We start from the raw sequence: 23,703 nt of genomic DNA, 5'->3' as shown, positions 1-23,703 counted from the left end.
TGAGAATGTTGCTCTAAGCCTCTTGTAAAAATGAGAGTTAGGTGCTCAAGCCGTTATTTAGTCATTTCTACACTTCATCACATAAGCTTCACTAAACAGTAAAATGTACTTGGTCACAGTTATGCAGAAGACACTGCAAATTCTCTCTTCCGTGGAGGTGATCAAAGTCATCTCCTCTGGCCACCTGCATAATCGCAGTGTGAAACAAAAATCATATGTAGGGCATGGCATTAGTTACCAAACTGCAGTGGAAGGGTAAGATGGATTTTTATACTGTACTTGAACAAGCAAAGACATTAGAAGTGAGGAAGGAGTTAATCGTTGCAAAATACACGGTCATTTCCTGTGGTTGGATGAATACGAACTTTCAACTATTTCTAATTCTCTGTCATTTAAGAGGCTTTCAAGGTGCACTGTACATCCCAGACCAGGTAAGGAGTACAGCTTTTCACTTCTTGATTGTTTATTCAAAATTGTTTTTCAGTGGAGTCAGACTCAGTCAAGACTGATTTGTTCTCCCTCTTATTATTTACATCTGAAGGGAGAACAAAGTTCATTACAGTCCAAGAAGTACATGTGTGTCTTTGTGCCAGATGACTGTGAGCTGTAGAAATAAAGAACTGTATGGGTTAATAATAGAGCAATGATAATGAAGAAGTTATGTTACACATAGTCAGAAGACAGAATTATTACAGCAAATACTGCAGTAAAAGAGAAAGAAAACTCTTACCACCAGTTTGAAGGAGTTCACGCTGCACAAACCACTATCAAAATAAGGGGTTCTCAGGTGTACAGTTTGCTGTAGTAAGGAGAGTAGTAAAAATCATAGCATGTCTTCAATGGTATTTTTAAAAGGAGGAAGAATGAGCTTCTACATATTGGGGGAAGAAAAAAACCAATCAGATAATTTTGGACCAGTGTTATTTGTAAATCTGGACCTGATATCTATCTTTAACTATTGCAGAGTCACGTATTGTAGTCATCCTGAGACTGTTCCTGAGGTTTGCAGCAACTGAACATACACGCAGAAGTGACTGTGGAACCATATCATAAAATGATATAATTTCACTCGGGTCTTTTGATGCATAAAAACTGAACTCAGACAGACAGGCACCAGAAGGAAGTCTCGTAACACAGTGCACTCTTGCATACTGCATTTGTTGTCTCTTAACAGACAGGGAGAGAGACTATTTGTGTTTAAGGGTTTTTTTAATAGTTCAGAAACAAGCACAAAATAGCCATCTGTAGGGCAGTTATTGTGATAATGTCCTGTCACCAGGTCGCCCTACAAAAAGTGAAATTGTACATGTTGTGAGGATCCCTGGGTGAAGTCATACACTGGAGATTCAGGTTTTTGGCATTTGGGTTTTTTTAAGTCTTTGCTTGTAATCAGTTTTAATATTTGGACATTGGCTCCTTGACTGTGCTCAGTGTTTGGTATAAACACTTTCTAGATTTTATACATAGTGGTCAGGAGAATCTAGCTAGGGTTTTCAAAAGCATTTGTTTGATTCAGATACATAAGTCCCATCAATGTTTGGACTTCCTAAATCACCTCCACCTTACTTGTGAGATTGCTACTACGGTAGCACTTGAACCTCTGTAATGAATTTCACCCTTAAAAGACTCCATGAGCCACACAAGTTTTGTCACTGTCATCTACAGATGGAGAATTCGGATGAATCCCAGTTGACGCCAGACTTGCGCCCTGGTTTTTGCAGCTCCCCAGGGAAGGTGGTCTGATCAAGAATCCAAGGACTTCCCTTGCAAACAGCTGTACGTCAGTTTAGACACAGCCAGGGAGCATGTCAGTGTTCTGCTAGGGAAAAGCCTATGGCATGGGTAGAAGCATTTGCATCAGCCTCAGTCTTCTCAGTTTGAGTATTGATGCTAAGCAATTTGTTGTTCCTTACAGCTCTGTGTGGCCTTAGCTGCTAAATACTTGCAGCCTATGCTACAGCTTGCTAGATGAAAGCTGGCTGAGGTGTGCCTACCCATCCTGCAGTCACATTTCCCAGTTACTGCATAGGCACAGCTCAAGGAAAAGTACTCAGCACCTTTGTGCGGGAAGAGCAACCTGAACCCAGGCCTCCCCTGTCACCAACCAGCAGCTTACCCACTGCTCTTGCCTTCGGTTTTTAGTGTCCCTTCAGGTACATTTATTGACAATGTGTATTCACCTTCTGTCTTTCAGGGTGGGTTTGGGTTCCACTCAGATGAACCTGCTTGTGCAGAAAATTTTGCTCTCACTGATGACTGTAAGCGCAGAAAAGGCCAGCTTAGGTGATTTAAAATGTTTGCTCTCAGTGCTCTCTTTCAGCATGAGTATCTTCGTTTGGTGTGTACTCCTCAGCTCGCAGTCAGAGGGAGGTGTACATTATATGTAGTGGTATAACAGCATAGAAAATAAACAAACCCTAGAAAGGCCATTCCTTGTATGGTAAATGTGGTCTCCCCCAACAACTGCTGTGTTCTGGTGGAGTGGCTAGAGGGCAGAAACCCAGAAGCCCAAACCCAACCTCGAGAAGTTATCCTGTGGTGGCGTCCCTCCGTCCTGCTCAAAAATGAAGAGACACCAAGACTATTTCTCAATGTGTTTAAAAGATGGAGTGGTGTTTTGCACACGTATTGCCACCTAACAACTTTACTTCATATTTGCATAGTTTTCAGAAAAAAGTTGTTTTGAAGCAGAAGTCCAGGGGGCTTCACCACTGGCAACTGATGTTTGCGAAGCCTCCAAACGGACAGAAGGATGTTTTTCGTATCAAGCGTATTTATTGACACTGTTCTCATGTTTTTCACAGTATGCAAAATAAGCTTGAAAATGGAGCTTTCCTCTGAAAAATTACTTTATAGAAATGGGAGCATTTGGGCCTTGACTACTGCCTCAAAAATTCCTGGATGAAGGGAGCTCATTTTATAAGTAAATGTCTTTGGGACTCTGGGCTTGTTTACTCTTACTGCCAGCTCTTGGATGGAAAAGTCTTGGTGTTTATCCTGGGCTTCCTATTTATACTCAGGAAACTTGAAATGGAGTCAGCCTGAGAGTTAGGGTTGTTATTTTAAAATAGGTTTAAAATGGGTGACATAATCCAATTATTGTCTAAATTTAGGTGCTAATCAATGAGAAACATCCCACAGGGTTCATTTTCTACAGCCTTTGAATCTGGTAATGTCAATTTGCTCTGGTCTCTTTTCACGTATTTTTGATCAGAAGCCTTCTGTCCTTACTGAAATTTTCCATTGGTAGTCTCATTTTTCAGTGTTGTTGGGTGTTTAACTAAAGCTAAATACTCAGACAGAGAAAGAGAGAGATGTGTACACACTCAATGCAACAGCTCAGTTTTTAAAATGCTGGATTTTAGCTCTCATTGATGTCGTAACAGAGAGATTCTGCCTTTTTGCGCACAGACTGATGAGGGCCCAAGGGTCGTTCAGGCTGGGTAAGGCATCTATAAGCTTGTTCATCAAGAGCTGCACATTTTTGTCACATTTTTGTACTACTGCATGAGGAATTCAGGCTCAGCAGCTGGTGAATTGAAAATAATTTTACCCTCACATCCTCACTCTCCCAACTGCTCGTTAAGTCTTGAAATAACAACAGAAATTATGCACCAGTATGGTCATGATGAAGCAGCTGGGGTTACTTACTACCAGATACACTGCACCTGATTGAGATCTGCAAAAATAAGAAGGGAAAATATCATGTCACAAAAAAGCATGTTCTCTTTTATCTTCTCTTCATCTTCAGATCTGGATATTATGCATCTTTAGTAATACTGCACAGGTACGCTTTACAGCTAGTGAACTGTGTTTTAATGCTATGAAAGGCAGTGTTATCAGTGCTTGTCACTGTTTGGTATTATCTTTAGATGTGCCTCTTGTAAAAAAATTTTTTTTGAAACAACTGATTCTTAAAAGATTTTTTCTTCGGTCTTTTCTGCAGCTCTTACTCATAGAGGAAATCTGATCTGCTGCAGCACGGAAACATCAGCGGTGACCACGGCGAGACAAATTCCTTAGGGAGCTGCCTGTAAGTCTGATCAACATTTAAGATGAAAAGTTTTGCATTTTCTTTGGCAGGATGTTACACGCAGAGTTTAGCTGTATGAGGCAATTGCTGAGGCAATAAGGGAATATTCAGGAACACAAGCCTCTGCTTTGAGTAGGTGGTTAATCACAAAGAGAGGAATCATCTTCGTAAATACTTTTCCTTTCTTTTTTTCCCCCCCATAACTTCTTAAAAATAGGATTTGTCTTTGAGACTCTCTAAATCATGCCCAATTGAAATCCTGTTCTCCCAGGATCCTGGGTACACTGAGTAGACGCCACTTCTGGGCTACAATGGTTCAGCAGCTGAAGGCTGGGAAAATAAGGCTTTTGTACTTTTGTTACTTCACCTTGTGACAGTCAAGCAGTGCAGGGATCAAACGGAAATCCTCCTGGAGCACAGGGGGTGGTGAGAGGTAGGGTAGGAAACTGTGGATAAGCAGGAACAGAAATGGTGGGGGAAAGAAAAGAGAAGCAGAAAACTGGTAGTATGAAATCGAGGTAGACGCGGACAGAGGGTGGTGTCTGGACAGCAGTTAACAGGACAGAGACAGACTTTGGGTTACGTGCTACAGATGACATAAGTGGCTTTGTACAGGACAGCAAGGCATGATCCTTTCAGCTTTTTTCCTCAAATACTCTGGAGGAAAACCTGAAATATCCAGGTCTCAGTAACCTAAAAACAAATCTTCAAGGCAAAGTAAGTTTGTCTGCACCCTCTAGTGGTCTACGCAGAAAACAGGTTTTTAACCCACCAGCAATTTTTCTCTGCATCCATTTGCTGGGACAAGTCATACCCTGGTCTTCAGCTTACTTGACACATCTGTAATAACTGTTCTCAGCCTCTGAAACATGATGGCTGCATCCAAACTCCTTTTTGGGAATGGTCTTTGGTCTATGATAATTCCTAAACTACACAAGATGGTTTTGTGGGGCCCAGAGCTGTTTGAGGGAGCATTAGTTGGTGTGAAGCAAAACTGTGTCAGAACAGTACAGCCCAAGGAATTGAATTTCATGGCCTGAGCCCAGGTTCTGACAGCCTTTAATTTACAAATGTTGACATACCCTTCATGTAGTAACATCTCCCTCGTGCATGTGGTATAGTCCTCAGTCACATAAGTGTAAATGTTACTGAAGAATACTTCAGCACAAAAAATCAATGAATCAAAAGCCCATTCGGATGGACACCGTTGCCTACCTCCTTGATCAGCTCTCATCTACTTGCTACTGGAAGACACATGCAGACTGAGAGGTAGGACTACAGGAAAAGGCAAAGCAGCCTTCTGATTTTAGTGACTGAGTCATGTCCTGGGAAATGAGATTCTGCTACTGATTCTGCCTGAAAGTCTTGTGTGATGCTGAGAAAAGGGCACCTCCATAATAAAAGGATACATGAGAAATGCCTGAAATGGAGCTGAGGTGGAACTTCAGAGCTTCAGCTCCAAGTGGGGACAATTCTCATAACAGCCTCTGACTTCTGGGGAATTATACCCTCGTAGGTGCTTCTCATAACATAAGATAGCAGTACTTAAGATAGCACTTAAGATACTTAAGGACAAGTATAAAGCAGATATCTGTAGGCAATTATAGAACAACTGGATTTTGACAGGACTGAGAGAGCTGGCCAGGTGCCAGTAAGGAGCATGCTTAAAGCTCATCAGTAAGACTATGTTTCTTTAGAAATACAAGTACTTTCTTTTCAAATAAAGTCAAGGAGTAGGAAATAGTGGAGCTCCTCCTCTAGGGCACTCTCCTAGGAGAAAGAGCATGCACCTTCAACACTCTCTTTTGACCACCTTTCTTCTTTTTCCACCTCCTTCCTTTCTAGCTAGATAGTACACTAGCTGCCACAGTCTGGGCTGGTTTGCACCCAGCCAGTTGAAGCTGGAAGGGCAAGCAGTGGTCATTGGGCAAAAGAGGAGCAGATGCCTGAAATATCGTTCATCTAGAAGGCAAAAGACCTCATCTCTAGTCTCGTCTTCAAAGACACTATTTCACGTTAAGTAGTCTCTGGATAACCCCAAAGGCCAACCTAAAGAGCAGATACCAGGCCATGACCGCTCCCTTACAGTTGATGACTGCCCCTGTCACTAGGCTAGAGAATCTCTTGCCCTCCTGCATGGCATTTTCATTTTTCCCTGAGTTGTTGTATCGATTTTTTTATTGCACATCTTTGATGTCAAATATGGGCAGTACCCAGCAGATCTGTGGTTAAAACAATCTCCTGCTCAGATAATTAGTCCTATGATCAGACTTAGGAGGCAACTTGAAGCATCTATTTCCTGACCTTAATCGCTACTCTATCATTTAGACAGGGAAGGGAAGTGTTTCTCTTCTATCAACCATCTTAAAAGATTGTAGCAAATCATATTCAGTCCCTAGAAAGAAAAGGCAATGGAATTTTCATAAAAGGAACCTTCACAAAGAGGTTCAAGGCTCAGGTCTCCCAGTAGTTTTCCTGTGAGAGAGAAGATGTTCTGTGAGACTCACTAAGATTTTTTTTTCCCAAGTTTTCATGTTTCCAAGGCTCATCCATAGTCTCCTCCAGATGACCTATGTGTGTGGCTTGTGAAGAGTGCTGACTTCCCAGTGTTCCTCATCATTTTGCTGACTATTTCAGATCCCATTCTGAGACACCGAAGTCTTCATTGGTGCCTTAATCCTTCCACCCATGTGATGCTCATTTACAGAGCCTGAAACCCTGTTTCAGATCTGGCTTCAAGAGGTTAAGCTTTCAGAAACTGGCACCAACTCTGAGCTCCTCATTTTCAAATGCTTATTAAAAGACACCTGTGTCTGACTTGCAGAAGTATTGAGTACTCACAGATTCAGATGTAGTCAATAGAAATGTGGCTTTGAAACAGTAATATTTTATGTAATGCCAAATGCTCTTAGAAATCAGGTCCTAGGCAACTCAGGACCTCCATTCCTCACCTTCCTGTTTGTAGTAGGGGGTTAAATAATCTTCATACTAGAGGAAGGCTGCAAAGAAGAAATTTGCAGGTCTTTTGAAGCACTTTGATGCTACAACACTGGATGCCACAAAAATGCCCACAATTAAATTATTTATTTGGTATTGAGGACAAGAGTTTGAACAGTGCACTGTACATAGGGCATAGTGCCACTCACTGAACAATGAGAAAAAAAAAGTCCAAATCTTTCTGATGTGGTATTTTGCCTTAGGAAAATTGCTGGGAGGGCATTGGTTCCAACAAAGATCTGGGCAGGCTTAAACTCTTCCACTTTCCAGCCAGCTGACTTGTAAAGTTTCTTGGCATCTGGGTTGATTGGGTCCCTTCAGCTTGTTGACTACCAGCTTTTCACTAGTAGGATCATTAAACTGTAAAGCAACCAGGGGAACCTGATGATGAAATTCTGGCTCCCAGGCTTTTTAGCTGTTGTTTTTGTTCAGGCTGCTAGAGTAGTAACCTTCCTGAGGTATATAACCATTGCGAGTACTGTGACAAAGAAGGAAAAGACAAGACATTTTCATAAGGGACACCCTCCCCTCCTCTCAATCCCAGGACTCTGCAAAGCTGATGATCTCAGTTACACAGTGCTTAAGAAGTAATCAGTGCATTGATCAGAACTGTTGTGGTCATCAGAAATACATAGTTAGTCAAAAAGTTTGCAGCTTATCCGTGATTGCAGCTAACAGAAGTTGGCTGCTAGTACAAGAATGTAAGATGGAGTTAAGCAGGAGCAAGATCAAGCCCTTAAGTCGAACTAAATACTGCTTTGCACATTGCGTACAACTTCTCTTTATCAGCCCAATTCGTGACTTAAATCTGTACATGCTTGTCAGAGAAAGTACCTGGAACCCACTCTTTGACATGAAGACGTGCCTTCTCAGTCACACATTTCTCCTGTGGGGCATGAAGATATTGTTAAAACCTCTAAGAGGATGAAAAATTAAGTTGCCTGCTAGGTGTCTGGCTTTCATGAACTCAGCAGTTCTCTGCTGTGTAGATATATAACCTTAAAATCTGGTCTTAGTGGATAAAATAGCCTCACAAACTCATCACTGAGATGTTTCAGGTTCAGCACATGTTAAACGTTTGTGATTTTAAATCATATATACTTGTGAAAGCTTTTTTTCAGCTTTTTAAATGAAAAGTTTTCCATCAACAACACTGTTCAGAGAAACTAACAGGACATGGCGCAGTTTTACATGTTATAGTAGGCTGATAGGTTTGCTTGACTCACATGTCTATTCCTGCTGATGTCTGTGGGCTGTCTTACATGAGAACATGATTACTGCCACATGAGAGAGGCAGAGATCATAACCAATCTGGATATCAATGACATAGATGGTTGGTCTACGCTCAGCTTGAAAATGTTTACGCTGGGTGGGGTGGATTCTCGGCACCTCCCAGTTTTTGCTGTTGCAGTACTGCAAAAATGAACTTTGAAGGCTCTCACAGCAGTGCCTGGGAATCACTTTGTTACACAGGGAACACCAGCAGGTGGAATGATTATTCCTATGCCAGGTAGCAGTAGGAGAGCAGAGAGACACAAATATCAGCTCCTGTGGTTGTGCCTACTCTTCTGGCTGCTCTAACTCGTCTCTGGGACTAGCGTAGTCATGAGTGTAGAAGGAAAAATAAGTGGTCAGAAACATCTTTGCCTACTTCTAAAGAGCACCGGGGCACCTGGCGATTTGTTCAAAACAAAAAAGGTAGTGTTGCAGCTTGCCATTGCCAACAATTTCACCATTCAGACCAACATGTTACAGGAGCTGTAAATGCTCCTTTACCTGCACCTGCCTCAGCAAAGAAAAAAGTTTTCACCTTCCATATATCATCAGCTTAAACTTTTCTAGTAAAACTGAAAAAAAGAAATGAATAAGTAGGGGTTTGTTCACAAAGGACTGCCCAAAAATTCAAAGTGTGCCAGGTGCTAGAAATAAAGTAATGCTTCCATATCAAAGATATTTTTGTGTCCAGCTGTGGGCCCAAGACAGCTGAATGCTAAATGCTCTTGCTTCCCATTGCTTTCAATGGAACTTAAATATATTCACTGGGTCTTGGCCCATTCATAAATTGGGTCTGTCATGTGTTGAGTCAAGCAGGATTTGGTGTAGGATTTGCAGACTGGTTTTTGTAACCACATGAAATACTCTGCCATTTATTCTGAGCTGCAATTTTATTGCTTTGATCCCAGGCTGAAAAAGGGATGGGTGAGAGGCATTTTGAGCAGTTAGCAGGAGACTCACAGTGACACTCTCCCAAAAGGGGAGGTAACACCAACAAGCTCTCCAGTGGCTCTGTGGGCAGTAGAAAACATTAGCTTACTTTCTTCCTACAATTCTGTAATTTATGGTGGATTACTATATAGTTTAGATTGTCATTATTGCCATTGCACATGTCTACAACCTTCTCCTGAGTTATTATGGTCATGACACACAGAAAACCATATGCAGTTGCAGAAATCAGGGAAAGGAACTAAAAACCACTGTGTGGAACTTTAAATGTCTGAATCCCAGGCTTTCATCCAATTGGCCAAATGTTTTTATGCAATGCAATGAAACTTAGTTAATCTTGGAACCTACACCTTTTATCAAATTTGGCTAGAATTAACCAACACATTCATTTATTGAGGGAGAGAGGGGAAATATGTGAATATAGACCAAAGATCCTTTTCAAACAAAGCTGAACAGCAGCTGGGCTCAGTAGTTGTTTGTGTTTTGTTTATATTTTTGCTTCTAAATTAATGATAAAGTGAACAAGTGGAAGTGTTTGATGCGTGCTCTGGCTGACAGTCACTCAGGACTCCCACATCCCCTTCTGGATTCTCCCATATCACGTCCTTCCCCTACAGATGAGGCCACATGCCCACCCGCAAACCTCATTCGTCAGGTCAGAAGGTGTACTGAAAACCCAGAGTCTTTCACTTTTAAGTCCAAGCAACCCACGCTGTTTCTGTGAACAGTATTTATTGATTGGCTCATAGAAAGCATTGCCTGGCCCAGCGTCTTGGTGCACGTTATCCCCACGGTGGTCCACAGAGCCCTGGCCCTCGCCTTCCATTTCTGCAGCCCAGTGCCATTGGGCCCTTTTACTTTCTCCTGGGAAGAAGACAAACATTCAAGCCTCCCCTGAAATAGATTCAGTCTGCGCTTTCTGGGTCAATATTGATGCCTCAATGCTCTCCAGAGGAGGAGGAGAAATATGCTGTAGAGACTAACCTGTGGGTGCTTATTTCCTTTTTCGAGATCTGAGCCGAAGCTTAATTCTCTTCATGTGTAGCCATCAAAGGCAGTGAAGATAGACGACTCACAGTGATGGTGGTAAATAAAAATCTTACGGACTCTTACATGCTGTCTTATGGCTTCATGCACAAGTGTTAAATGGAATTATATAGAAGCAGAAAGTTAAGCTTGCAGCAATTAAACTACTAAATAGCTCTGAAGATCAAGATGAAGTATTTTCAATTTTATCTATTTATTAATTTTGTATTAATTTTATTCACATTTATTTCACTTATGAAATAAATTAATCCTAAACCATCCCTAATCTAAGTCCTTTCCCACAACCACTCACACTGGTGAAACACAGTGCCGTAGATTATGGCAATGCCCTATGTACAGACAGCTGCAAATGACAGCAGTTTTTTGAACACGCATCTGCAAGTGACTTTAGCGTTAGAACTTTTTTCTATGTTAGGGCTACAAAGATTTTACTGCTGCTGAATCACTACTGTCAATGATGACAAATGACAAGAGTATTTCCCCAGTGGAGAGACAGCCAAATACAGTATAACTTTTAAAGAGCCAGCATAGCATTCTTAGATCAGAATTCTAGAGCATGTAAATGTTCTTTGCAAATCAGTTTGTATTTGTCTTTTTGACACTGACAGTCCAGCTGTCCCTAGTGGGAAACCCCAAGGTAAAGTATTTTACTGCACTTGCTCTGTTTTATATACTTTTCATCTAATAGATCTCAAATTAAATAACTGGGCAGAAAAAAATGGTGCTACCCTATGCTGGAAGGATTTGGAAACCAACCTCTCTTCTCATTAGAAATAGTCCCTTCACTTCATGTTTCAGTCTGGGTGGGTGAGAAACCTGTGCTTGTTCTTTGGCTAAAAGTGCAGAGTTTCCATTTCTGAAGTTCCCGTTATACTTTCCACTAGTTCTGAACACCCCCACCCCCCAGAAAAAAAAACACCTAGTTTGGGGCTCTTCTGTGTTGTTTATACACTCTGTTTAAAATGTTATCAAGTCTTTTTTAACTTTTTGTATGCTTAAAAGCAGATTGTTCAACCACTACTTCCTTATTTCTCCTCCCTTCCTCTTAACTCTTTAACATACAAGCTCTTAGATACTTGTGCTTTTCTTTTTCGTTTACAGTCTATAAATAAGTTGATCTATGCATCTTCCCAACCAACTGAAAGTATGAAAGCCAAGCAAATTTTCAGGTAGCTTCTCATCAGAAAAGCAAGACAGGGTTGAAGAGGTGACAACAGTTTGTTAGGAGTGGGGTTTTGTCAGGCTTTTATCACTAGGAATCTTATGGTCTTCTCATTCATCCTTCTAATAGTGTTTTATTTTGACAAGCCTACATCACACAATGCATCGGAAGTATCAGGATTACTTGCTATCTGCCACCACACAACACTAAAAAGTAGGAAAAGCAAGTATTTTTACTTGACTGCCACTGAGGCTTACAATAGGCAGTGCAGGCAATCCATCTAGGGTGGGACTATGCTCACCAAGGGATGATTTGGCCGCACAAAACGAGATTCTTCTGCAAAAGCTGCACAATCCCAGAAGGCAGAGCAAGGCAAATGTGCATTTGCAAGTCACATTATATGCCCAACATCAGGCCTCTGCGTGCTCTTATGCCTGACCTACTTGTTGGCATTCACCCCAACCTCACACTAAAGAAGAAAAGATTTCTCCACAGGTAGAATTTCCAGTATCTGACCTTAATGCTAGCATTGAAAAAATGCTTTAGGAGCCTGAATACTCTTTTGTCGTCACTGTAAGTGCTAAAACTGAAGACTGGGGTCTTCAACTGCTCAGCTTTTGCTAAGGGTGCCCAACAGCAAAATTATAAAGCCCAGTCACTAAGTGCTCGGAAGCACATATATCCTGATACCCAAATCAGACTGAAGGCCTGAAATGCTCCATAGTTGTGGAGTGGGGAAAGACTGGTCCTTGCACTGTATCGTTTTGAGGACCCAGTATACCATAAATAGTCAAAACACTTACTGGAGACTTACTGGAGTAGATCCTGCATGGAATACAGCCAGAAGAAAGGTGGCAATGCCATGCGCCCTTTAATCCTGTGGATGCTCAGAGCACTTTCTTACAGACTAGGGATGTTTACCTAATCTGACTGGAACCAACCATTCTTGCAGAAATGCATTAAGCACCATGTTAAAGTTATTTATCTACCACTTATCTTTGCTCTTGCACCTGAATTTGTTCCAGATTGCATGGTGCAGCTGGGACATAAAATCCATGGGTGAGAAAAACAGACTGTAGTGTTTTGTTCAGTACCTGAGAGAAGAACACATCCAAACTGCACTTCCTATTTCAATGTAATTTATATGTTTTATATGAAGTGACTAATTGACAGTCATTGCTTGGTGGGAGGTGTAGATTCAAATGTCATCACACTGAAGAGATAAATTAATTCATATCTGCCACATCCCCGTTTAGTGATATTTGGGAAATATGAACAGTACTGTTGTTGCTGGTTTGGATCCTTCCATTTTTTGTGAGATAAGACTGATGCAAGCATCTCGCTCCAGGAGAAATTTCAGTTGTAATACATGGTTGTAGCTAGCGGTCTCCTTGAAACACTCAGCAAAGTGCCAAAAGCTGCAGCTTTCTCGGGGACCAAGGCGTTTCCTGTTGTCTAGGTTGCTGGCTGCTCGGTGTCCTGGTTTTCTGGATCTTATTCTAAAATGTCTAATTGTGAGCTGATGAGGTATGGGACATCTCAGCTGGGGCCAGGGAGACTTCTGGGCAGACAGGTGCCTCGGTCTACTTATGTTTCTACAGCCTGGGGTAGAGGAGGTGTGGATGGTGGGTGCCCTGGGCTTGCTCTGTGGATTTGCGTTCTGTATTAACTGCTTCTAGGTACTTGTTGCTTTTCTGTGTCTCTGTTTGTCTTTCTGATTGAGCAAAACTAACCGCAACATCTTTTTACACCCAGTTTCTAAAGAAACTCTTTTAACTGGTTTTCAGCTGAACTGTGGCTTGCTTAAGCTTGACTAGTGACAAGAACAAGACATCAGAAATCCAGTGTACAAAGTCATACCCTGTCTTTTGTAATATGAGGTATTCAGTCATCTGAGAACCAGAAAATCCTGTTGTACCTTGCAGTTTGTGGAGATTTTTCCCCTTAGGATATTATTGCATTATTATAATTTAGGCAGAAAAACCCCACTACCCTGTCGTGGTTTAACCCCAGCCAGCAGCTAAGCACCACGCAGTCACTCACTCACTTCCCCCCACCCAGTGGGATGGGGGAGAGAATCGGAAGGAAAGAAGTGAAACTCGTGGGTTGAGATAAGAACAGTTTAAGACAACACAAAAGAAGAAACTAATAATGATAATGAGAACACTAATAAAATGACAATAGCAAGAATAAAAGGGTTGGAATATACAAGTGATGCACAATGCAATTGCTCACCACTCGCTGAGTGACGTCCTGTTAGTCCCTGAGCAGCGATTCCCCCACCCCCACTCCTCCCAATTTATATACTAGATGGGATGTCACAAGGTGTGGAATACCCCTTTGGCCAGTTGTGGTCAGCTGTCCTGGCTGTGTCCCCTCCCAACTTCTTGTGCCCCTCCAGCCTTCTTGCTGGCTGGGCAGGAGAAGCTGAAAAATCCTTGACTTTAGACTAAATATTACTTAGCAACAGCTGAAAACATCAGTGTATTATCAACATTCTTCTCTTACTGAACTCAAAAACATAGCACTATGCCAGCTACTAGGAAGACAATTAACTCTATCCCAGCTGAAACCAGGACATACCTGTAAAGAAAGAATCTTTTATTTTGATAATTGATTTGGGAAGTCTCATTATTTGGGTATCACAATTTAAGATACAAAGAAGTGCTCAATTTAAAAAGAAAAATATCTGAACAAAGTTTTGACAAATGCAGTCCCTTGAATATGGCTTGAACTGGACATTCAAAAAGATGGCACAAAACCCCACTCATTCAAGAGCTTTCTGTCATAACTTTTAAATTATTTCATCAAGCTTACTGCATTACAAGTCACTGAAAAGTTTGCAAAGATTATAGCATAAGAGATCTTGATGCCTTGTCTGGGAAAAATGTAGTTATAAACCATGAGAACAAGTCCACTGATTCCAGTAAATTAATGTTAATTAATTGGATAAATACTTTCATAAAACTGGATACATCTGACTTCTAGAGGCATTCTAGAAAAGAATGGAAAATCTTCTAAGTACATGGGTAGCGTATTACAGCAACAATTTTCATCTTGGAGCAAGCATGCAAATATGTTTTTTACAGATTGCTTCTTCAGTTCAATAAAAGCAGGTGTTATGCCATCAATTTCAAAAGCCGCTTCTTCTCCTTATAACTCTTGGAACATTTACAAAGCAAGACACTAATATTTCATAAACCACCATCAGCGGCGTAACTGAGCAGTGCAAATAAATTAGTATTATAAAAAAAATCCAAATTAAATCAGAGTAGGAAAGTGACTTTTTAAAAGACATCGAGCAAGTGAAAGAGAGCGCACTGGAATTGAAGGCAATCTGATTATCATACTCAAGGACACACCTATAGCCTTGTCAACTCTCAGAAGGGTTCTGCTTCTTAATCATCTACCTTTGGTTATTGCAAGGAGGCTTTTTCACAAAAAGGTACAGAGAAGTCAATAACAGTTTCATCTCCTTACTGACATGGCTTTCTGCAGGAGTGATAATGAGGAAGCTTGTTGTGGATGTTGTCCTCAGCCCACTTCACCCCAGCACTTCGGAAGTGCTCTTGGAGTGCCAGAGCCATCCTTTTACACAGGCATGTTCAATAAGGTGGATCCTTACACTAATCTAGAAAGTCATAGTGTTTTGGTTATCGTGCCATTGAAGAGAGGTCACTGACATACTGGTCTCCTGGTCAAAGTATCATTGCTACTCCATTGACTGTTTTGGCAGCAGGAGACAAGCTTGGTTTTGCTTTTGCTTTTGCAGGAAGGAGCATGGAAACCAGTCAGGAATGCTACTGCTAAGGACTGATTCCTCAAAAATATTTGGATACCTAATTCCTTTTGAGGACTTAGGCCAAAATTAGCATCTTTCCCAAATATTGTTTTGCTGCAGATGCTTAAAGAAACAACAAAAAAAGGGCAATAACTATGAGGCAAACAAAAGCCAGACATTTAATTAAATGTAAACTAGCTAGTTCTCCCTCTTTGCTTCTGTCAGATTACGAATTTGAGTACTGCAGGTAAGAACAAAGCAAGAATGAAGTATGATCCTATTATTATTGAAGACTGCAAAAGTTATTATGTCATCTGTAATTAAAATACAAACGTCAATGACATGGAGTTGACATGTGATGTGACCTAAAAATAGGAAAGTAGTATAAAAAAATGCTCAGACTAAAAAGTAGTTTGTCTTGTGATTAGTGTGACCATTTCAAAATATTTCCTGTTGTGATTGTATAACCTTTAAAAAGAAAGGATAAGTTTTAGCTGATGAATTGCTAGGTGTCTTTTCTTTCTACTAGTCTTGGTAAAAAAAGGACAAATTTCTTTTATACTAAAGAAACAGGTAAACAAAACTAAATAATAAGCCTCATTTTTTTGTGTAGGGTAGTTTATAACATGATTTAACAGAATGTTCTAAAAACTATCAGTCTATGCAGTGCAAACAGAAGTGACTTTTATGTGTAGTTTACAGTTCGTCTTAGAGGTAACAACTATAGAAATGGTGTGGGAGTGGTGGGAGGTCTGAACTGAGGAAACCGTGTTTGAAATTTGTTTTTGTGTGTGTGTGTGTAATTTTTTTTAAAAAGTCTCAACGAATTGAAAGAGGAACCTGCACTGAGCAGCTAGCCCTAGCTTCTACAAAACTTTCCACACATAGTGTGATGAAATGTCTTTTTATCACTGCACTCTTATCTTTGGTATCTGAGATGTTAGAGCACTATGGCTTTGCTCACCTGCGTGGCTGGCTGGCGGGTGCTAGAAGGCGTTGTGAGAATTTATTTTGCTTTTCCAGGCTCTTTTATGAAAACGTAATGCACAACCTTTACTAGACCCCAATCCTCAAGAAAACAGAGTCATTTTAAAGCTTAAAACTCTTCTTTCCCTTTCTTCCTCTCTCCCCCTCTGTATATGTGTATGACAATGCAGCAGAGCAAGAGACAGAGAAACACACACAGAAAAAGAGAGGATACTAAAGCTGTTCTCCTGGAATTTACATTGCCTTTATGTTTTTACAAAAGACTTGCTGAGATGGACTTGGACCTGTTTCCTTCAGTTCCCCGAATGAGTTTCAAATCATGAGCTTTTTCCGTCATTTGCTTGACGAACCACTTCAACCCCGCCGTGGGCTGTAACGCGAAGTGACTATCACAGGCGTCGGTGGGTGACTCCCATCTCGCACATCCCGCTGGCCCTCTCCACCGCCCGGCTGCTGCCCCACGGCAGGGCAGGCTGGCCACCACGCGTAGGTGCAGAAACCGTGCCCCGGCCCCGGGTGATTTCAGCAGGGCTGGGGAGAGCATAGGCTTGGCAGGTCTGTGGGAAAACCCTGAGACGGTCCCGAGCCCCTGAACTTGCCATGGGCAAGCATGAGCCATGAGTCCCGAAACAGATCTGGCAACTAAGTAGAAGCAAAAATTAAATGACCTCTACTATTCTGAGAAAGAGAAGCGAGAAAGTAGTTGGTGCTGATCTTCCTTCACAGCGGGCAGGAGGGTGGGTTGTGTTTTTAAAAGAACCCATCTCTGTTTTTAAAAGATCCCATCTCTACTCCCAGGAAACTGAGGGCATCCTTGGGGTTTCAGAAGAGAAGGTGGCTGTTGCGGGGGCTGTGATCACATTTCAGCCACTGCCAAAACATCAGGTGCCTGCAATTCTCCTTCAAGATCTATGGCACTACAAGAGAGTGAAAAAGGGAACCAAAACCTTTCGATAGGGAAGCCCTCACGAGAGCCCAGGTTTCAAGCTTGCCGTTTTCTACCAAGTCTCATTTCTCGTCAGATATTTCCATGTATTATGCATTTCTTTGGGGCCAACAGGTTGTATTTTTATGTTATATTGATGCTAATAGAGTAGTCAGCTCCACAGAAAGTTTCTGGTCACTGGAACGTGCTTCTCTGCACCATTAGCTCACAAGAAGGCTCCCTGGTGCAGATTTGCTTTTTGCTAGCTGACTTCCCACCGGTTCCCAAGCACGGTTCAGCAGCCAGGACTGTTGTGAGTAGGTAGGCTGCATGCCATCGACCTGCTGGAGAAGCCTGATAGCGTGGGCAGAGGCTGTCCCTGGCCAGCCGACCTCCACTGCAGAGAACGGCCCAAGGGCATGTGGTTTATTGGAGCCCTCTCTACCTTCAGTCAGAGCAGCTGCTCTTCTGGGGACAAGAGAAGGTGTTTTTAAGAAGAAAAGGGATTCTTCAATGATATTAGGATTTCCTTTGGTATTTCTCCAATTCTGTACCTGTGTAGCAAAGGGCCAGGCTTACCTGTAGGCTCCCCTGTCTGCTGGGCTTTGCCATTATCCAGCGCTGCTTGTGTCAATGGCCCAAAGCAATGGCTGGGACAACTTGGTGTGTATCTTCCAGCCGAGCACTCTAAGGATCCAGAAAAAAAAGCAGAGAAACTCTGCCTCCTTAGGTGTATCTGCTAAACACAGTAGGGTCAAACCTCACACACAGACAAAGAATTTTATTTTTTTAATTAAGCAGCTGCAGTTGTAGAAATTCATTTGCAATAGGCTACAGGCCAAAGCTCTTGGATGTCCTGATGGGGGAGCAGGAGACCCCAGGTTGGTGCTGCTGCTGCTGCAGAGGCTCAGGATGACAGAGGCCTGAGTCAAGAGCTGCTTCTACTCGCCTTGCAAGGAGTTCCCCTCTGCATCTTGAACAGGTGGTTTCCATGAGGAGTCACACTTCTGGTGCCTGAACACACACATCACACCTCAGTGCATTTGGTCAGTTTGTTTAGGGGTACTTGAAGGGTTTTGTTATTTCCATATTGATTGCTCTCACAGATGTGCCTCACCACCCTCACAGTGAAGAATTTCTTCCTAATATCTAATCTAAATCTACCATCTCTCAGTTGAAAACCGTTACCCCTTGTCCTATCACTAGGCTCGTGATACAGACCCCCTCCCCATCTTTCCTGCAGGCCCCCTTTAAGTACTGCAAGGCCACTCTAAGGTCTCCCTGGAGCCTTCTCTTCTCCAGGCTAAACAACCTCAACTCTCTCAGACTATCCCCACAAGAGAGGTGCTCCAGCCCCCTGACCATCTTTGTGACCCTCCGCTAGACCTGCTCGAGCAGGTCCATGTCTTTCTTGTGCTGAGGACCCCAGAGCTGAACGCAGTACTGCAGGTGGGGTCTCACCAGAGTGGAGTAGAGGTGGAGAATCACCTCCCATGATCTGCTGCCCACACTTCTTTTGATGCAGCCCAGGATGCCATTGGCTTTCTGTGCTGCTAATGCACATTGCCGGGTCATGTTGAGCTTCTCGTCAACCAACACCCCCAAGTCCTTCTCCTCAGAGCTGCTCTCAATCCATTCTCTGCCCAGCCTGTATTTGTGCTTGGGGTTGCCTGACCCACATCGCTGCCACATTTACCATCCTTGTTATATGATTGACAATGCAGTCCCGCAGTTACAGCCTTCAGCCCATGGAAATTCTGTATCACTTGTTGATGCAGCTGAATTGTTTACTGGATGTGACACAAAGCTTCCTGTAATACAATAGTACCGATCCTTCAGTGACATGGCCTATTTTGGCAGGGCTGTGTCAGCGTGTGCCCTGGCCATACAATTTCCAACAGTTATTTTCTTTCATCAGACTTCTCAGATGCCTAAATTAGGTCAGATTCCCAGCTGAACACCAGGGCAATTATCCTCAGCATTTTTATGCTTTTTACATATCTGTAGAGACAGAAGTATCTGCGATTTTTCTGGCTGACGTTTTACGTGATCTGCTTCATATGCTTCACACATAGAAACTGTTTGTCCAGTTCCTTCCTGGACTTCATTAATAGCTTTTCCTGTCCTTTTTTCTAAGAATACAGAGGATTTAATAACATTCCCACCCCTAAGTGTGTGTCATCCTGAACTATACGCTTTTCTGTGCCAGTTGGCTTTCTCTAGTCTTTAGTTTAAAAACTATGACCTTAACTTTTAGTAACAGAAGCCTTGCCCTGTTTTGGTTTACGTCAAACCATATTTTCCTGAATAGGTGCCGTCTGCACCAAACATTTCCTTTATTCTTAGTACATTTATATCATTTTCCTATGCATCTATTTTCAAGTTACATGCTGAAGCTGCAGGAAAGCAGTAATATTTCAGAGCACATCACTTAGAGCTCTCTAGGGCTCCTAACAACCCAAATTTTGCCTCCAAAGAACTGTCTCCTACTGCTCTATTGTTATTAGTACCTTATTGGAGCATAATTGTACCAGTCTTCAAAACTACCTTAGAGTTTGTCTTTATGTATCTCATGAGTTTCAGAGTCTTCATCTTCAATGGGCAGTTTTCATACAAACTAAAATATCTATAAAGCCCATAATCAGCTCCCCAAGGTCTACAATTTCTATCAGGTGATATTTTAATCTGTGCCACTGAAGGTCCTCCCATCCATAGGAGCTTCTTCTCTGACTTGCCGTTCCTCTGTCAGTCAATGTCTGTTCTCCTCAGAAAGGCAGGGGCTGCTCGTCCGTGGTGGGGCTGCTCCTTTATGGTGTGCTTGCAATTTTCTTCAGCATATTTCTTTTCTGCTGGATTGTTGCATTCAGTTTATTGTGTTAGTAGGTTTTAGCTGAACAGGAGGAGTTTAATTTCCTTTTCCTTTTAAAATATTCAGGTGATGGGAAGAGTGTTTGTTTTGTCATTTTCAAGTGCTAGAGGGTAAGAATATTGTGTTTCCTTTTCCCACACCTGAATTCTCACCACAGTCAAGTTCTTCTCTGCCCTGTAGACTCACTTTGAGAGCTCATGCCACCCCAGGACCCCCCTTCTTGCTCTGACAAAGCCAGATATTTTGCTTGAAGTTAGATCCCAGCCTCAGCTAGACCTCAGCTAAACCCCAACAGTTTGATCCACCTCCAGGAGATGATTAATTAAGGGCAATTAATTAGCTGCCACAGTGTGTGCCACCTCACTGAAGATGGAGTCACACAAGACCTTATGTATATAGCTATGTTTGGAATCACCTAAATCTTGCATTTAAAATACATGGAATTGTTTTTTGATGAAACTTTGAAAGTTCTATGTTCTCCAGTCTAGGGGTTAACCTAAGCAGATTTTTAAAAAAACTAATACAGTTTTGTGTATTTGTCCATGTCACTGCATTTCACAAACTTGGTGTACTTTTCCAGGTGGCTGAATTTTAGGTGTTACCTTAAAAGGAAATTCTCTTTAAGACTGGCTGAGCTCTGGACCCCACATTTTTCTCTACAGTGTTTTGGACCTAGTGAAACTCAAACTTTAAATTTAGTCTGAGCAGTTTTTACATTAGAAATTGGAGGTCCTCTACTGCAGGATTGCTTTCCTTTCATTTAAAGGTTTTTCCTACTAACACTTAATATCCAAACAGATGAAATTCCACTTGTAGTCATGAAAAAAAAGTTTAAAAACAGAAGAATGTTATCAATTGTAGCTATACTATGAAACAAGAAAATAATATCATATATTATATATTATTATGTATGTTCATACACTATAATATCGTAAGATATATGATATCATGTACATATATATGTACACACACACATATAGATGATGAATCAGTAACACAGGCTAAAACATCATCCAATAAAAAGAGATAAATTCTAGCACTTGGGGTGTTGATTGTGGGGTTTATAGGTATTTCAGTTTGTGGTACCAGTGAAAAAAATATTTATAGCACACATATATCATACAAATGATGTTTAATATATAACATTTCATATTATATCAATACATTATCATAACAACATCTCAAGCATAATATTCATTTTATAAATTGGATAAATAAGAATGCTTACCTGTCCTCATGATGGCTTCCCACCTCTCCTTTACTTTGCTGGCGTACCCTGTCCTGAGGAGCTGCCTGTATCAGAATCACGCTAAGGCTGCTCTCACCTCATACCAGCCTGTGTTGCTTGCATGTGGTCACTATTTAAAATATCTTGGCTGTGTTTATTTACTTTAAGCATGTGGGCAAGCAGACAACTCCTGGCAGAGAGAAAAAGTAGGGCGTAAGGTGGTAGTATATTGTTTGTAGTGTGGTACGTCCTATGGTATAGTAATGAATACACTTTCTCACATGGTAACCTGGAGCTATTTTGCAAAACTTTATCCCAGAGGTGTAAGCAATCTCATTTGTCTGTATGAGCAAGATCAAATACATAGTGTGGCTTATCAGATAGGGATTCATGCCTTTGCTTACATCGCAAGAATGTGTTTTCTTGCTCTTAAAAATAACTGACCACAGATACATGTAGTAGAAGAGATTGTGAGATACAAACTGTTTACAAATGGAATACCCAGAATTAACTCTATTAAGTTGGAGCTAAATGCCAAGGTCATAAAAATTATAGTTAAGACACTAATTTTTAGTGCACAGGTCAATAAATAACACCCTTCAAAGCACAGCATCTTCACTTTCATTATTTTTTCTCAAGATGGCAAGACTCCAGTAATGATTTGCAGAGCAGCAATGATCCAGATACCTCAGGGCATTTTGCTAGCAATGGAGAGGAACTCAAGTAAAGCCAATAACAAGCTGTTGCAATATATTGTCTGTTAATAAAAGCAGAGACTAGCTCCCCCAACAAAACCAGCTGCAGAACACGTTTGACTTCTGCCTGTGATTATTTCATAGGTAACATTCATATAATGATATATCAGCATACATCTTGACTATAATTAGGGCACTTCTATACTTCTCAATGCAGAAAGAGTATGTTAGACAAGGACAGAATCCAATTTTTGTCCTATTTATGCATTTAAATTACCTAAGTGCAGTGAGGACTTGAGAGGAAGACCAAAGCCTAAATACGAGGGCACTTGCAGTTTGGTTCAGCTGAAGAGCTGAACTTTGACCTGCTGTCTCACCTGCACTCGAGGACTTTCAGAAGAATGAAACTATAGCAGATGTGGTTTCAGGTTGCTATTCCTGTTGTATCTCTTTGTATTAGTGTGATAGCTCAAGTAGTCACAAAAAACTGAACAAGACGTGAAGCTTTTGTTAGAAATATTTTTCTTTTTTTCCCATTTTATAATCTCCACTTCTTGTTTGTTAACAGTTACACCTCTAACTGGTATCAAATTGCCAAACTGAAGATTAGTCAGGAAAAAAGTGTTAAGTGGTAAGTCAGGGAAAAAAATAATAATTATGTTGGCTCTTTCTTTTTCCTTTGTGTGCATACGTAACATCGCTTTTAAAACTAGGTCACAGAGTGTATCTGCTCCTGTAGTTAGCTATTTCTGAGGTTCCTGTTACCTGTGCACTGTGCCTTTGGGTACATCTGCTCAGCACTGTTCAGGCACGTGTGATTTATACTGTGCCCTGTGCCAGCCACAGGCAGCGCAGCTGCAGTTATCGATGCTCAACATAAGCCATGAGCTTTTGCAGCGAAGCCAACTTTCAGTTCTTTCAGCGTGTGAATGAAGTGAGTTTTGCATGAGCTCGGATAGGGTGAGCTGGCTTCTCCTGCCGAGCAAATTGCTCTGAGGTGCTGTGCACACAGAGCTGCCTCAGACCTCACTGGGAGTTGCACGAAAACCAGACCTACCTCAGGACTGGTCCTGATGTATGTGAATCCTGGTCATGCCATCCGGGCTCCACAGAGGCACTGCATGTGCCCTAAGTCGCTCCTCTCAAGATAGATGCAGGTGATACACGGCTGTCCTAGTGACACATGCCTTGATCATGATATGACCATAATTAAAAGGCAGAATCGGCCAGGGTACCCCATGATTGTAGGTTGAATGCTATTGACTGTTGATGGCAACGTTGAAAAAATGAAGAGACTTTCTCTAGCAGAGAATCACAGCCACTTGTAGGACAATATACAAGGGCAACTGAACATCACTCAGGAAAAATACAGCGATACATAGCTCAGTAGCACAGATATGATTCAGTGTTCGCACTCCGAGCCGTGACAATAAGCAGTAAGAGAAACTGTGCAAAGGAAAGAATTGTGACGGTGCAAGATTTCCGACAGAGATCACCCAAGGTGAGCCCCAACCGCTCCTCCCTTCAAGCAAGGCTGGGAAGCATCGTCCAACGTGCTAGGGAGCGAGGAGACAACCGCAGAGCTCCCACGTTTGCCGCTGCCTTGGCTGGCACACATCACAGCCTGCTGGCCCTTCCTCAGCCCGGGCACACCGCTCCTGCTGAAATACACCTGGTCAGTGGGTATTGACGGGGGTCCAGGGGAATGAGGGGACACAATATCAGTTCCAGCCATACAAAAGAGCTTCCAGCAGCC

At 41.8% G+C, this 23,703-nt stretch overlaps 1 protein-coding gene across 1 annotated transcript in view; it reads left to right on the top strand.

Moving 5' to 3' along the window:
- Window positions 1-387: 387 nt before the first annotated feature.
- The window catches only part of P2RY8 (P2Y receptor family member 8), a 36,236-nt gene continuing 12,920 nt past the window's right edge, over window positions 388-23,703 (top strand). The window contains exons 1-2 of the mRNA XM_075057424.1: window positions 388-431; window positions 3,947-4,033. The gene's annotated coding sequence lies outside the window, so the exon portion shown is untranslated. The remainder of the gene's footprint in view (window positions 432-3,946; window positions 4,034-23,703) is intronic.

This window comes from Buteo buteo, chromosome 25 (genome assembly GCF_964188355.1).
Source record: "Buteo buteo chromosome 25, bButBut1.hap1.1, whole genome shotgun sequence".
Classification (NCBI taxonomy): domain Eukaryota; kingdom Metazoa; phylum Chordata; class Aves; order Accipitriformes; family Accipitridae; genus Buteo; species Buteo buteo.
This window is presented reverse-complemented; position numbering and strand designations above follow the sequence as displayed.